Source organism: Nyctereutes procyonoides, unplaced genomic scaffold (assembly GCF_905146905.1).
Source record: "Nyctereutes procyonoides isolate TBG_1078 unplaced genomic scaffold, NYPRO_anot_genome, whole genome shotgun sequence".
NCBI classification, from domain to species: domain Eukaryota; kingdom Metazoa; phylum Chordata; class Mammalia; order Carnivora; family Canidae; genus Nyctereutes; species Nyctereutes procyonoides.
In genome coordinates this window covers 16,733,240-16,747,076 of record NW_026575132.1, presented here as the reverse complement: position 1 = coordinate 16,747,076, position 13,837 = coordinate 16,733,240, and the positions used below count along the sequence as shown (strand labels likewise).

Genomic DNA, 13,837 nt, shown 5'->3' with positions numbered 1-13,837 from the left:
AAGGTCAACAAACTATAAGGTAAGTTTCACATAGTAGAAACTCTGTGCCCTCAGTAGCTATACAAATTATGCATGTCTGTTAAGAGAATAAAGGAAATTTATGAGAACTTGTAAAGTAAACCATATTCTATGACCTCTCAAAAAAAGGAATGAATATTGGAATGAAACTTTGATTTTCCTAATTTCTAACATAACGATGTGACCACCTATCACACAACAGTTACCTTTATGGATGAGAGAGGAGGTCAAGGTATGATTGTTTTTAGATAGTTGAATGAGTAATAGGGGGCAGGGAATAGGGAAAGGTAACATATAATGACGAATTTAGTCAATAGATCTGGGAATAATACAGGGGTTCTAAATCAGTGAGAAGTAAGAGTTCACATGGACTTACTGGCAGTAAAAAAAAAAAAAAAAAAAAAACTGAATCTAGTGGGCCAAGGGTTGGGGGAGCAGGAAAGAGCTGGATTTGACAAGACTGTGTGAGGTCAGTGTAGTCTGGGACCCAAACTTTTGGACAGATGAGGAGACACAAGAGGGAGCCACTCAACAATAACAGTGCCTTATCAGGTTGACTTCTCTCCCAAAAGAAAGGTCATCACTCAAAGGTTGTATTAAACATTAATTCAAATGTAGAAACCTTTTTAAGAATGCTGAACATGATCTGTTTGAAAATGTGGGCATGTGCTTGACTGTATTTCTATTTTCAGTGATTTTTACAGTGTCCAGCATAAGTGAGACCCTCAAAGTACTTGCTAAACTGAATTGTCATGAATAGAAGGTTATGGGGTTTTTTTTTTATTGTTGTGTTTTAACAGACACATAATTGGGGCAGCCTGGGTGGCTCAGCGGTTTAGCGCCACCTTCGGCGCAGGGCCTCCTCCTGGAGACCCTGGATCGAGTCCCACATCAGGCTCCCTGCATGGAGCCTGCTTCTCCCTCTGCCTGTGTCTCTGCCTCTGTCTCTCATGAATGAATGAATGAATGAATGAATGAATAAATAAATAAATAAATATTTTTAAAAAAATAGACACATAATTGATACATAACGTTATATGAGTTGTATGATTTTCAGATGTACAGCATACTGATTTATATTTATATATATTGTGAAATGATAACCACAGTTAAGTCCAGTTAACATGTCACCATATATTTACAAAATTTTTTCTCCTGATGAGAAACTTTAAAATCTACTCTCCTCGCAGCTTTCAAATATGCAATACAGTATTCTATGGTTATCATGCTGTACATTATACCCTTGTGACTTACTTATTTTAAAACTGGAAGTTTGTACCATTGACCACATACCCATTTTATCCTGTTTTGAGTTTTTTGTTTGTTTGTTAGGTAAGGTGTTCAATTTTTTTTTAACAGCTGTATTGAAATACAAAAAACTAGAGGTGCCTGGGTGACTCGGTCTGTTAAAGCATCTGACTCTTGGTTTCGGCTCAGGTCATGATCATAGGGTTGTAAGATCGAGCCCCATGTCGGCTTCCATGCTCAGCACCAAGTCTGCTTCTCCTTCTCCCTCTGTTCATCCCTCCAGCTTGTGTACATGCAGGTTCTCTCTCTCTCAAATAAGTAAAATCTTAAAACATGTGTGTGTATGTATATATATGTATATATATAAAGAAATACATATATTTAACGGGCACATTTTGATTGGTTTGGACATATGCGAACACATATGATACCATCACCAAAATCAAGGTAATAGATGTAGCCAACATCTTCCAAAATGTGCTCATGATTCTTGTTTGTTTTTTGTTTTTTGTGGTAAGAAGAGTTACAAGATTTATCCTCTTGAATTTGGAAATGAACAATGCTATATTGCTGTTAGCACTAGGTTTTCCTGGAGACCTCTAGAACTTGTTCACCTAGCACAGCTGAAGCTTTACTAAAAAGGTGTTGGTCAATAGATAAGGTGTTTTTGTTTTCCTGTATCTGCATAATAAAACACAAAGCTTATTTTGCCTTCAATGTAAACCTGTGCCAATGTACATTTGACTGGATAACCTAAGGAAATGTCTTGGCACGTGCATGTGCATCCATGGGTAGAGCAGGCTTCAAGAAAACGAGAGAATGCTAAATTCACAAGGGTAGAGATTTTGAGTTTTGCATTTTTTCACAGTGCATCCTTACTCAACCACTTGTACTCGCTTGCGACAAAGTTGGTGAGGAATGGGATGGATGTTAGAGAGGCAGTAAAAATGTTCCTTCCTTCCTCTTAAGTTTGCTGTAAGGATTAAAGAAAATGCATATAGGGTGCCTAGTTAAGGGCCTTTATAGGGCAAACCTGTATACATATTAACCAGTATTAACAAATCTATACTTTTATGACCTTCTACTTATACTTGACCAACATAGACTTAACGAAGCAAAAAGACAAAAATGCTGAATGTGAAAACCTCTGGTAGAAATCAGGCAGGCCCTTCTCATCTCTAGCTGAGGACTTACTCTCTACACCACACAAGCATGGGAGTAAAAGGCAAGATACACTGGGAAGAAGGAAAATGGACAGATGCTGCAGGACAGGAGATGCCAGGCACAGAGCCCCACTTCGTGCTGTTGGCTTTCTGTCTCCCCCTCGAGTGGAAGCTCCTTGGAGAACAGGGCCATCTCTTAATCACTTTGAGGGCCTACACAGTAAAGACAAAACTTAAGGGACGCCTGGGTGGATCAGTGGTTGAGCATCTGCCTTCAGCGCAGGGCATGATCCTGGAGTCCTGGGATTGAGTCCCACATTGGGCTCCCTGCATGGAGCCTGCTTCTCTCTCTGCCTGTGTCTCTGCCTCTGTGTGTGTGTGTCTCACATGAATCAATAAATAAAATCTTTAAAAAAAATTAAAAAGCTTAGTAGTCCAATGCAATTTTGCTGAAGTGAAAATGAGAAGACCTAGGGAAAAAGAATTTTTTGGAGGTACCTCCTTATGCTCACAGAAAACCTGTTAGCCAGTTAGTTGTCTGCTCATTCTACACAACTCACTGTGCTGGTTTAGCAGTGAGGATCGTCGAGTATATTTATTCTACAATATTTACTGAGACTTTTCATGGACAAGACACTATTCACAGACATTGTGACAGAAGATAGATATAAAAGAAACCCAAGCCATGGATCTGGCCTTCAAGTACGTCAGGAGCTACAGTATGGCTCTTGGGCACTTCTTACACAATGAGCATGAATGGTAAAAAATGTGTTAGACTCACAAACTGCCATTACTAATATATTACCAATCTGGTGGGAAAGAGAAGCATGCTATGTCTTTTGGATTGATTTTAAAAGGCCTTTTTAAGACTGCAGGAAAGCCCTACATGTCTACTTATGGTTTCTTCTAGTTTTTTAGGTATCTCTAAGTTCAATGAATCAAAGTGAAAATCATGCTTAAGTTTTGCTTACATGACTACCCAAAAGCTTCTGGATGTCGTGTCTTATGACATTATTCATCTAGGAAATAAGACACCAGAATATATATTGAAAGAAATTCCACCTTGGTGCTCGTTACACGCATGAGCGCCTTTCGGAAGGCAGATTCTCTCGCCGTGTAGGCAGAAGAATATGCAAGCTTATCTCATGCCCACAACATGGGCTTAAATGCATTTTTTATTTTTTTTTTATTTTTTTTTTATAAATTAATTTTTATTGGTGTTCAATTTACCAACATACAGAATAACACCCAGTGCTCATCCCGTCAAGTGTACCCCTCAGTGCCCGTCACCCATTCACCCCCACCCCGCACCCTCCTCCCCCTCCACCACCCCTAGTTCATTTCCCAGAGTTAGAAGTCTTTATGTTCTGTCTCCCTTTCTGATATTTCTCACACATTTCTTCTCCCTTCCCTTATATTCCCTTTCGCTATTATTCATATTCCCCAAATGAATGAGAACATACACTGTTTGTCCTTCTCCGGTTACTGTGGCCAAGTTCAAAAAGGGTGTTGCCTGAGTTCTTCTCTGGGATTTTGATGGAATCTTGTCTCACATTTAGATCTTTCATCTATTTTGAGTTTATCTTTGTGTATGGTGCAAGAGAGTGGTCCAGTTTCATTCTTCTGCATGTGGATGTCCAATTTTCCCAGCACCATTTATTGAAGAGACTGTCTTTCTTCTAGTGGATCGTCTTTCCTCCTTTATCGTATATTAGTTGAGCATAAAGTTCAGGGTCCACTTCTGGGTTCTCTGTTCTGTTCCATTGATCTATATGTCTGTTTTTGTGCCAGTACCACACTGTCTTGATGAACACAGCTTTGTAGTACAACCTGAAATCTGGCATTGTGATGCCCCCAGATATGGTTTTCTTTTTTTAAAATTCCCCTGGCTGTTTGGGGTCTTTTCTGATTCCACACAAATCTTAAAATAATTTGTTCTAAGTCTCTGAAGAAAGTCCATGGTATTTTGATAGGGATTGCATTATACGTGTAAATTGCCCTGGGTAACATTGACATTTTCACAATATTAATTCTGCCAATCCATGAGCATGGAATATTTTTCCATCTCTTTGTGTCTTCCTCAATTTCTTTCAGAAGTGTTCTGTAGTTTTTAGGGTATATTTTGAGAACCATTTGAATGGTAAATGGTTCTCCAACCTTTTATTTTCAGGTTGTAGGTGTCCTTCTGTCTAAAATGAGTCTCTTGTAGACAGCAAATAGATGGGTCCTGTTTTTTTATCCAGTCTGAAACTCTGCGCCTTTTGATGGGGTCATTAAGCCCATTCACGTTCAGAGTTACTTGAACTTCTTCTTAAAGGGGAGTTTTAAGAGTCCCCCTTAAAATTTCTTGCAGAGCTGGTTTGGAGGTCACATATTCTTTCAGTTCCTGCCTGTCTTGGAAGCTCTTTATCTCTCCTTCCATTTTGAATGAGAGCCTTGCTGGATAAAGTATTCTTGGTTGCATGTTCTTCTCATTTAGGACCCTGAATATATCCTGCCAGCCCTTTCTGGCCTGCCAGGTCTCTGTGGAGAGGTCTGCTGTTACCCTAATATTCCTCCCCATGAAAGTCAGGGACTTCTTGTCTCTTGCTGCTTTAAGGATCTTCTCTTTATCTTTGGAATTTGCAAGCTTCACTATTAGATGTCGAGGTGTTGAACGGTTTTTATTGATTTTAGGGGGGGATCTCTCTATTTCCTGGATCTGAATGCCTGTTTCCCTTCCCAGATTGGGAAAGTTTTCAGCTAGGATTTGTTCAAATACATATTCTGGCCCTCTGTCCCTTTCGGCGCCCTCGGGAACCCCAATTAAACGTAGGTTTTTCTTCCTCAGAGTGTCATTTATTTGCCTTAATCTGTCTTCATGGTCCCTTAATTGATTGTCTCTTTTTTCCTCAGTTTCCCTCTTTGCCATTAACTTGTCTTCTATGTCACTCACTCGTTCTTCCACCTCGTTAACCCTCGTCGTTAGGACTTCTAGTTTGGATTGCATCTCATTCAATTGATTTTTAATTTCTGCCTGATTGGATCTAAATTCTGCAGTCATGAAGTCTCGTGAGGCCTTAATGCTTTTTTCTAGAGCCACCAGTAGCTGTATAATGGTGCTTCTGAATTGGCTTTCTGACATTGAAGTGTAATCCAGATTTTGTAACTCTGTGGGAAAGAGGGCTGTTTCTGATTCTTTCTTTTGAAGTGAGGTTTTCCTTCTAGTCATTTTGCTCAGTGCAGAGTGGCCAGAAACAAGTTGTATTGGAACACGGGGGAGTATCACTGGTCCGTCCAGCTGGTCTTCTGGGGGAGGGGCCTGCTGTGCTGATTTTCAGGTGTTAGCACTTGGGGGAGCTGCTCTGCCCCTGCCTGCTGCAGGGCTCAGCGGGGGTTGTTTACCCCGTCGGGCCCCAGGAGGAACAGCCCCAGTGGCTATGGCAGCTCTGGAAGCCTGGATTCAGCCTCCGCAGGAACTACGGGGCTCGGGGCTCTCTGCTCTCCGTCCGCAGGGCCTGGAGGCTCCGGGGCGGGGCCGCTGATCTGCTCAGCTCGGGGCAGGAGCGTCCTTGCTGTCCTGGGCCCTCCCGGCCTCTGCCTGTCCCGGGGGAGGCCGGATCCTGGGCTGTGTCCCGGCGCCCTGTGCTCCGGGGCCTGCGCTGGTGGATTCGCGCTCCCGCCCCGCAGCCCCCTCCGCGGAGCCGCCGCCCGAGCCCCTCCGAGCTGCTCCGGTCGGTCCCTCCGTGCGCGCTGCAGCCCTTAGGGAGCTCGGCGCACTCTCCTGCGCTCGCAGGTGTCTGTGAGTGTCCCCGGGAGCCCGAGGGCATCCCCGCCCTCCTGGGTCCTGCTCTAACTCCCTGCGAGCCCCTTTCCGCCCGCCCGGGAAGGTTGGTGCAGCTCCTGCTCCTCCGGGACGGGGACGGGGCTCTCCTGTCCTGGGGACACTCGCCCCGGCCTCAGCCCGGCTCCTCGCGGGGCCCCTCCCCCTCGGAGGCCTTTTGTTCCTTTATTTCTTTTTCCCCGTCTTCCTACCTTGATAGAAGCGCGAACTCTTCTCACTGTAGCATTCCAGCTGGTCTCTCTTTACATCTCAGGCCGAATTCGTAGATTTTCAGGATGGTTTGAAGGTTATCTAGGTAATTTGGTGGGGACAGGTGATTTGGGGACCCTGCTCTTCCGCCATCTTGCCCCTCCTCCTTAAATGCATTTTTTAAACACAATCTTTGTTCTTAGAAAGTGCATTTAAAAAAATAACTAAAAATTTTGTTCTCATAGAAAACAGAACTAGCCTGATTATAGAAGCAAGGAAAGTGACAAGAAGTATAAATGGCTCTCATTTAAGAAATTGCAGCCAGTTTGCAATTTGATGTAAATGGTCTCACAAAGGAGAGGCAGCAGTTACCTCAATCACACACAGAAGTCTGTTCCAATCTAGTCATATAAATATTTGGCCAAATAGTAGTACGAAGCAACACTTTTGTTTGTTTGCTAGGTTTTTAAGGGTGTTATCAGTATGTATCTTATTATTAAGAAGAGTATTTGACTTATTTGGTGATTCAAGCAGCAACGTATAATAATATATAATATCCTCCACCTATGATCATGGAAACACCGATATTGAATGAGTATCTAATCATCTAATGTGAGGTACCATATACTGTAGAAAAGTTATTAAGAACCAGTTCTTGCCCTCAAGTAGTCCACTGTCTGTGGCAGAACTTCAAAACAATTCATATGACATATTTTTAAGGAAATAGCATATCAGGAGCGCCAGGGTGGCTCAGTCAGTTCAGTGTCCAACTCTCGGTTTCAGCTCAGGCCATGATCACGGGGCCCTAGGATTGAGCCCCGTGTCAGGCTCTACACTCAGCGCGGAGTCTACTTGAGATTTTTTTCTCTCCTTCTCCCTCTGCCCCTCCCTCTCATGCTCTCTCTCTCTCTCTCTCTCTCTCTCTCTCTCTCTCAAGTAAATAAATAAAACCTTAACAAAAGAAATAGCATTTCATTTACAACTTTAAAATAAAAATCCTACATGATATAACTCAGAACTTTCTACAATAGCCTACCATTTAATAGTTTAATAAAATTAGCACTGATGAACATGAACAAATATCATACTTGATAAATCTTTAGAAGTCCCATTGAAGTAATAAACAAGATAAGATGCATGTAATAATTACTACTGTCCAACATTACATTGGGAGTTGTAGATAATGCAGTAAATAAGACAATGGATAAAAAAAATAATAGATATTGTTATTGGAGAAAATTGTTACTGCTCCAGAATAAACTTGGTAGGTATGAATCAGTAAATAAAAATAATCAAGGGATGTCTGGGTGGCTCAGCGGTTTAGCGCCTGCCTTCGGCCCAGAGCGTGATCCTGGAGTCCTGAGACCGAGTCCCACATCGGGCTCCCTGCATGGAGCCTGCTTCTCCCTCTGCCTGTGTTTCTGACTCTCTCTCTCTCTGTGTGTGTGTGTCTCCCATGAATAAATAAATAAAATCTTTTTTAAAAAATAATTGAGTCTCTATACCAGCAATAGCTAGTTAGAAAAATAATAGAAATGATGATGACAATAGCAACAACAGTAATGGCTAAGAGAGTGAGCAAATTCTGTGACAGGTGCTACAGTAAATGTAGGTTTTGAGGTTTTCATGGTGTGTAATCCATACAGCAACTCAATGAATTTGGCATCAGGTCATCCCCACTTTTAAATGGGTTCTTGAGATGTTACTAACAGCTAGAGAGAAGGAAACGTAGATTCCAAACTCAGTTCTGATATCAAAGTCCATAATCTTAACCATTTTATATACTCCTTCCCCCTCCAGAAAGCTATGATTTACTTTCAGTGAGCATCTATAAAATTCCATCAGCCAATGGAATAACTGTCAAGCTCAACACTGAGCCTACTTTATCAGCCATTAGGAAGAGGGAGCTCTTGAAACACTGAACTCTCTTAGAGACCAAGAGCACTTGTCTTTCCATCTCCATGACCAGATACTGGATCTGTGACCTCTGCCCCTCAGAGTAGAGTGACCTTTTTAAAATTAAAACAGAGAAAAAAAATAAAATTAAATTAAATTAAAACAGAGTAAATGATTAGAGCCTTTGGTTCCAAGTGGCGTTAAAGAGGATGAATTGTCTTAAAAAGAAAAAAAATACAAATAAGCTTATTCAAACATTTTTGCAGAACCTACTATCCAAAGACACCATGCTGATTGTCACAGGGTGTTTCAAATTGTTTGTTCGTCCATTTTTCCCTGTGAATTTACAATTTAGAGGTAATCTTATAGAAAATCTATCTGCACACCCTCTTTTAAACAAGTTAGCCAGTGCTTTTACTTCCATGATACTCTCATTGAGAATATCATTCACACATGTGGTTTCAGGTACTCCCTATAAAGTGCTGGTGCTAAATCCAGAGTTTTCTTAAGCTTTTAAAATCCAATATCCAACCATCTAGTCAACATCTCAGGCATTTCACGCTCAGCTTATCTAAAAATTTCACTCCTTGTGTTTGCTCCAATCCACTCTTCCTTCAGCTGAATGTACCTTCTATCTCTTGAATCCACCTGCCTTCTTGCATCTCTAGTTCTACAAGGAGACACCAGTGATTGTCAGAACAGTTGCAACTGCCTTCTGATTAATGGCTCTGTCTTCAGAATGACTTCTTTAAAGGGCAAGACAGATATTAACCAAGTACTCGTATTAATAAATGTAAAATTATAACATCTATCAGTATGAAGAATAAAATGTCCAATTGCTGTCAGAATGCAACTGGGTTCTAAAGGGGAAACTGTAAGGTATAGAAGGCACATTTTTGGAGGCACAAAAAAGCATACACACACACACACACACCATTTAAAAGCCTTCAGTGCAAGGGGGGTGCACCCAGGTGGCTCAGTGGTTGAGCATCTACCTTTGGCTCAGGTCGTAATCCCAGGGTCATTGGATAGAGTCCCACATCAGTCTCCCTGGGGGAGCCTGCTTCTCCTTCTACCTATGTCTCTGTGTCTCTCATGAATAAATAAATAAAATCTTTTTTAAAAAATAAATAAAATCTTTCAGGGACTCCCAATCAGTTTAGAAATAATCTCAATCTAATAATCATTCCATTAAAAAGCCCTTAACGAATCTACTAATAGAAAAGAGCTGGCATTTTCATTATTGGGCACCTTAAGGCTTTTGTGCATCTGCATATTTTTCAATTCAATATTCCCACATCCCCTGAGATAAACACCATCATCACCGCCACAATAGATTGGAGGAAACAGGAGGCTCAGAAGGTACTGACTGCCGAGAGTCACATTGCTGTTAAAAGATTTAAAGCCTAACTCAGGGAGAAAGCAAAACCCAAACAGAGAGACAAGAGAACATGGATTCTAGTCAATGACAAAACCCACTGAAGCTCACAACTGGAAAATAAATGGAATGTGTGAATGTTAGATGAAAATGTTCAATTTCTATTCATGAAGAGTTGAGGAAGTTCCAAGGAAATGAAACCTCCCTGTGCGTTGCCAGGAAAAGGCCACCCCTGCTCCCCACCCTTGCAGCTCCGAGGCCCTGGGGGGCTGAGGATTCCACCCACAGCTGGCGCAGTCACCCAGAAGGCCACACCCCAGGGATACAAGGCTCACCCAGGCCCGGCAGACAAATGAAAACCGTCCTGGCTGTCAAGGGGAAAGGAGAACAAATAAACCACTGGATCTTGAACCACAGTAGCGCTTCCGGAAGTATGCATGATGCAGACACACTCAGCAGCCAAGTTTCACCTTGATGTTTTTGAGAATAGTCTCTTAGCCAGCGTCTCGGAGAAGCTGCCTATGTCCTAATGACGTCCTCATCCTTGAATCTACCAGTGATGGCTTGTTGCTCGTTTCATCTGCTATCACCACGATCTCCAACTGATACAGAGCTTGAGATGTGGCTGTAGGCTTATTTATTTGTTTTTCTATCTATCTCTCTTTTTTATCTCTATGCCCCACTCCTACTTCTCTGCCTTCCCATATGCAACCACTTATGTGAAATTTATATACACATATATCTCTTATCTGGATGTCTACATAATATGCATGGCTGCTTGATTGTGCATATATTTAAATATATGTAAACAGCACTGTGTCATATATCTCATTGTTTATATGCTACATCCTGTTCTGTTTGAAAGATCTCCTACATGCTGTTTTGTGTACATTGAATCCACTGCTTTTTATTGCCTCGTACCCCACTATAAATACCCATATTGACCCCAATACCACAGAATTATTGCAATAACCATTATGAACTTGTGTAAGAAATTCCTTGGGAAATATACACAGGGGTGGATATTGTTGGGACAGAGGGCTGGAGAGACATAATTTAGCTAAGCAGTGCCCAACTGATCTCCACAATGAGGACACCAACCTGAGGGAGGGGTTCCAGGGTCGAAGTCTGGGTGTGAATCATGACTACTCGTTAGCTGTGTGACCTGAGAATATCACCTAACATCTTAGTCCCATTTTCTCATTTATGAAATGAATAATTACAGCGTCTATCTCACAAAGTTACTATGAGAATTAAATGACATAATAATGGATTAAAGTGCTTAGCACAGTATTTGGCACTTGGTAGGTAAATAAATATTATCACTGATTGTCGTCCCCTCCCCCCTAATAAGAGATTCCTGATTCCCCAAAGACTGAATCTTCACACTGGAAGGTCAGTAGAGCTAATCCTTCTCACTGAACAGAATGAGAGTAGAAACATCAAGTTTCACAACCAACGAGGCTGCATGTTTTCAGAGGAGGGAATGTGAATGTGGCTTTTGGGTTCCCAGGCCATTCTTTGCCCACATCAGAATGTCCATGAGAGTGTTGGTATTCCACGCAGGCAAAAAATGAATGATTACTGGAAAACAAAACCTGCCCTCTAGTATCTGCTCATGCCTAGTATTCTATAGAACTTACATACTCCAGTCATGGTGATGGATTTGTACTCTCTTCAGGCACATACACTGTCAGAACCACTGATATGCAACCATGGAGCCTGGAGAAGGTGACTGAACCACATGGGGTCAGCCCATTGTCAAGCCCAGCAAAACCAACATTGTTCCTTGATAATTTCATAAGGAAAGCAGACACAGAGGTGCACCACTGACACAGTCCTTCAAGAAAGAACCAACTATTTGTCTGGAAGGAGTGTGGTTTCGGGACAGCCTCCAGCTGCAGTACTTCAAACATCTCTCTCAAGTTTGAAGCCAAGTGTACAATTACATAAACAATCCTGAGCTAATGAGTAAGCAACAGTTAGAGTACAAGGACCTGGCCATTCTATCATCACATGGGGCTCCTCTGGTGGGCAACCTGTATCCTGAGCTCTCCGTGAGGTTGGCCAAGACTGTGCCAGATTTGCGTCCTGGTCTGTGGCTCTCCCCGTCCAATCCTACTTTCTCACTATTTTCTCTTTCACAAGCATCTCTTTCACAGGTACTTTTCACAGTACCCCCAATAAACCTACTGTACCACTAATTCCATCTCAGACTCTGTGTCCAGAAGGACCCATTGACATAGCAAACAAAATACTACACATACTTATACAGTGCTCCCCATTCCCATGTGATAATCTGACTTCAAGAAATGTGTTACGAGGCACCGTAATGACACCTGATACATGATCGCATGAGTTCTGAACTGTGCTTTGAAGCAAAGGGAGCCTCCTCTTTGCCAACCAAAAAACACAGGGATCTTTAAAAACAATGAATAGATACTAGTCTATATTATCTATTTTGTGATGTTTATTAAATATTAAACATTTGTTCGACACAAGCTATTCTGCTTTGATACATTCCCTTCATCGTTCTATCAATATATTTTCTAAATTTAATATATATGTTCACTAGGAATGAAGATGAAGAAACTGAAGACCAGAGAAGGTGTCAACGTGTCAATGTAAATCACTTTATTTTAACCTTCAGAATTTGTTTAAAGGGCCAAAAATTTAATACACTACTATAAATCACCATTTCATACATTCTTAATTAACAAACATAAATGGAAGTCAACTTAAAGCAAGGTATCTCCACCAGAGCTCATTTCTGAGAGAGACTTTCGGCAACATCTAAAGACATTTTGTGGTTGTCGCAATCCGGCAGAGGGGACATTACTGGCATCTAGTGGAGAGGACGGGAATGCTGCTAAATATCCTACAATGCACAAGACAGTCTCACCACAAAAAAAAATTATATGGCCCAAAATGTCAGTAGTGCCAGTGGAGGTTTAAATTATAGAAAAATTGTCCAATGTCTTGAGTGGTTTACTGAAAACTAAGAGAAATATTCTGCCCACAATCTCAAAATGATATTTCGTTGTGGTGCTAAGCAGTATCTCCCCCATTCCCTTAATAAAAGCAATCTGGAACACTGAATAAGATAAATGGCTACAGTTCACTTGCCCCTTGTGCAAGGGAGCAGTGTTTTTAAGCATATTATTCAAATACCTTATAAGATACAAATGTAGGAAGTACATTAGAGATCACCAGAGTTCCATAACTGTCACCAAACCCTTTTTTTCCCATTTGCTCATATTCCTTCTGTTACCTTGGTGAAATGTTTCAGGTTTGAGCATACCCTACCTTCAAGCATCCATTGCTAATATTCTTAGTCAACGTACAACACACATATTGTTTGATTTTTTAACAAAACAAGTTTGCATTAAACATCCCAGCCATGTTAGGTAAAGCCCAGTATTTAGCAGGGGAGGGTACTATATTTTTTTTTAACTTATGTGGGCTATATGGTAAATAATAATAGTAATAATAATAATAATACTTTTTTAATTGCGCTTTTAGGATAATTGACTTTTAAACCGATCGTCTGAAAGCCAAGAACATAATATTAAGTTTAGATAGTATTAGTACATAAATCAATGTCTTAATATTCTCACGGTTAAAGAATCAAAAAAAACCCAAAATATTTAGGGCTCCATTTGACGGTCGAGGTGCGCCCCCTGCTGAACAGAAGAGAGAAATGACGTTGATACAGTTTAAATTCACAGGGCTCCTAAGCCTGCCTTACACCCACCTCGCCATACGCCTCGTCCATACAGCTCATCCGAAAAGCTGGGTGTAAACCTCATATTTTATTTGACTCAAAAAAAAATGTGAGGTTGAACTGCCACTTGCACACTAGAAAGGTCCTATTCCAAAAGATCACCCAGAAAATCTCTAAACAGTATTAGCAACACGAAATGACCCCTACTTAACACTGTATTTTGTTTTCTGTCAAGTCTCTTTTTTTTTTTTTTTTTTTTTATGATAGTCACAGAGAGAGAGAGAGGCAGAGAGAGAAGCAGGCTCCATGCACTGGGAACCCCACGTGGGACTCGATTCCGGGTCTCCAGGATCGCGCCCTGGGCCAAAGGCAGGCGCCAAACCGCTGCGCCACCCGGG

At 41.4% G+C, this 13,837-nt stretch overlaps 1 protein-coding gene across 1 annotated transcript in view; it reads right to left on the bottom strand.

The window, feature by feature from the left end:
- The window catches only part of PTH2R (parathyroid hormone 2 receptor), an 80,046-nt gene that overhangs the window by 65,435 nt on the left and 774 nt on the right, over positions 1-13,837 (bottom strand). The gene's annotated exons all lie outside the window — the stretch shown is intronic.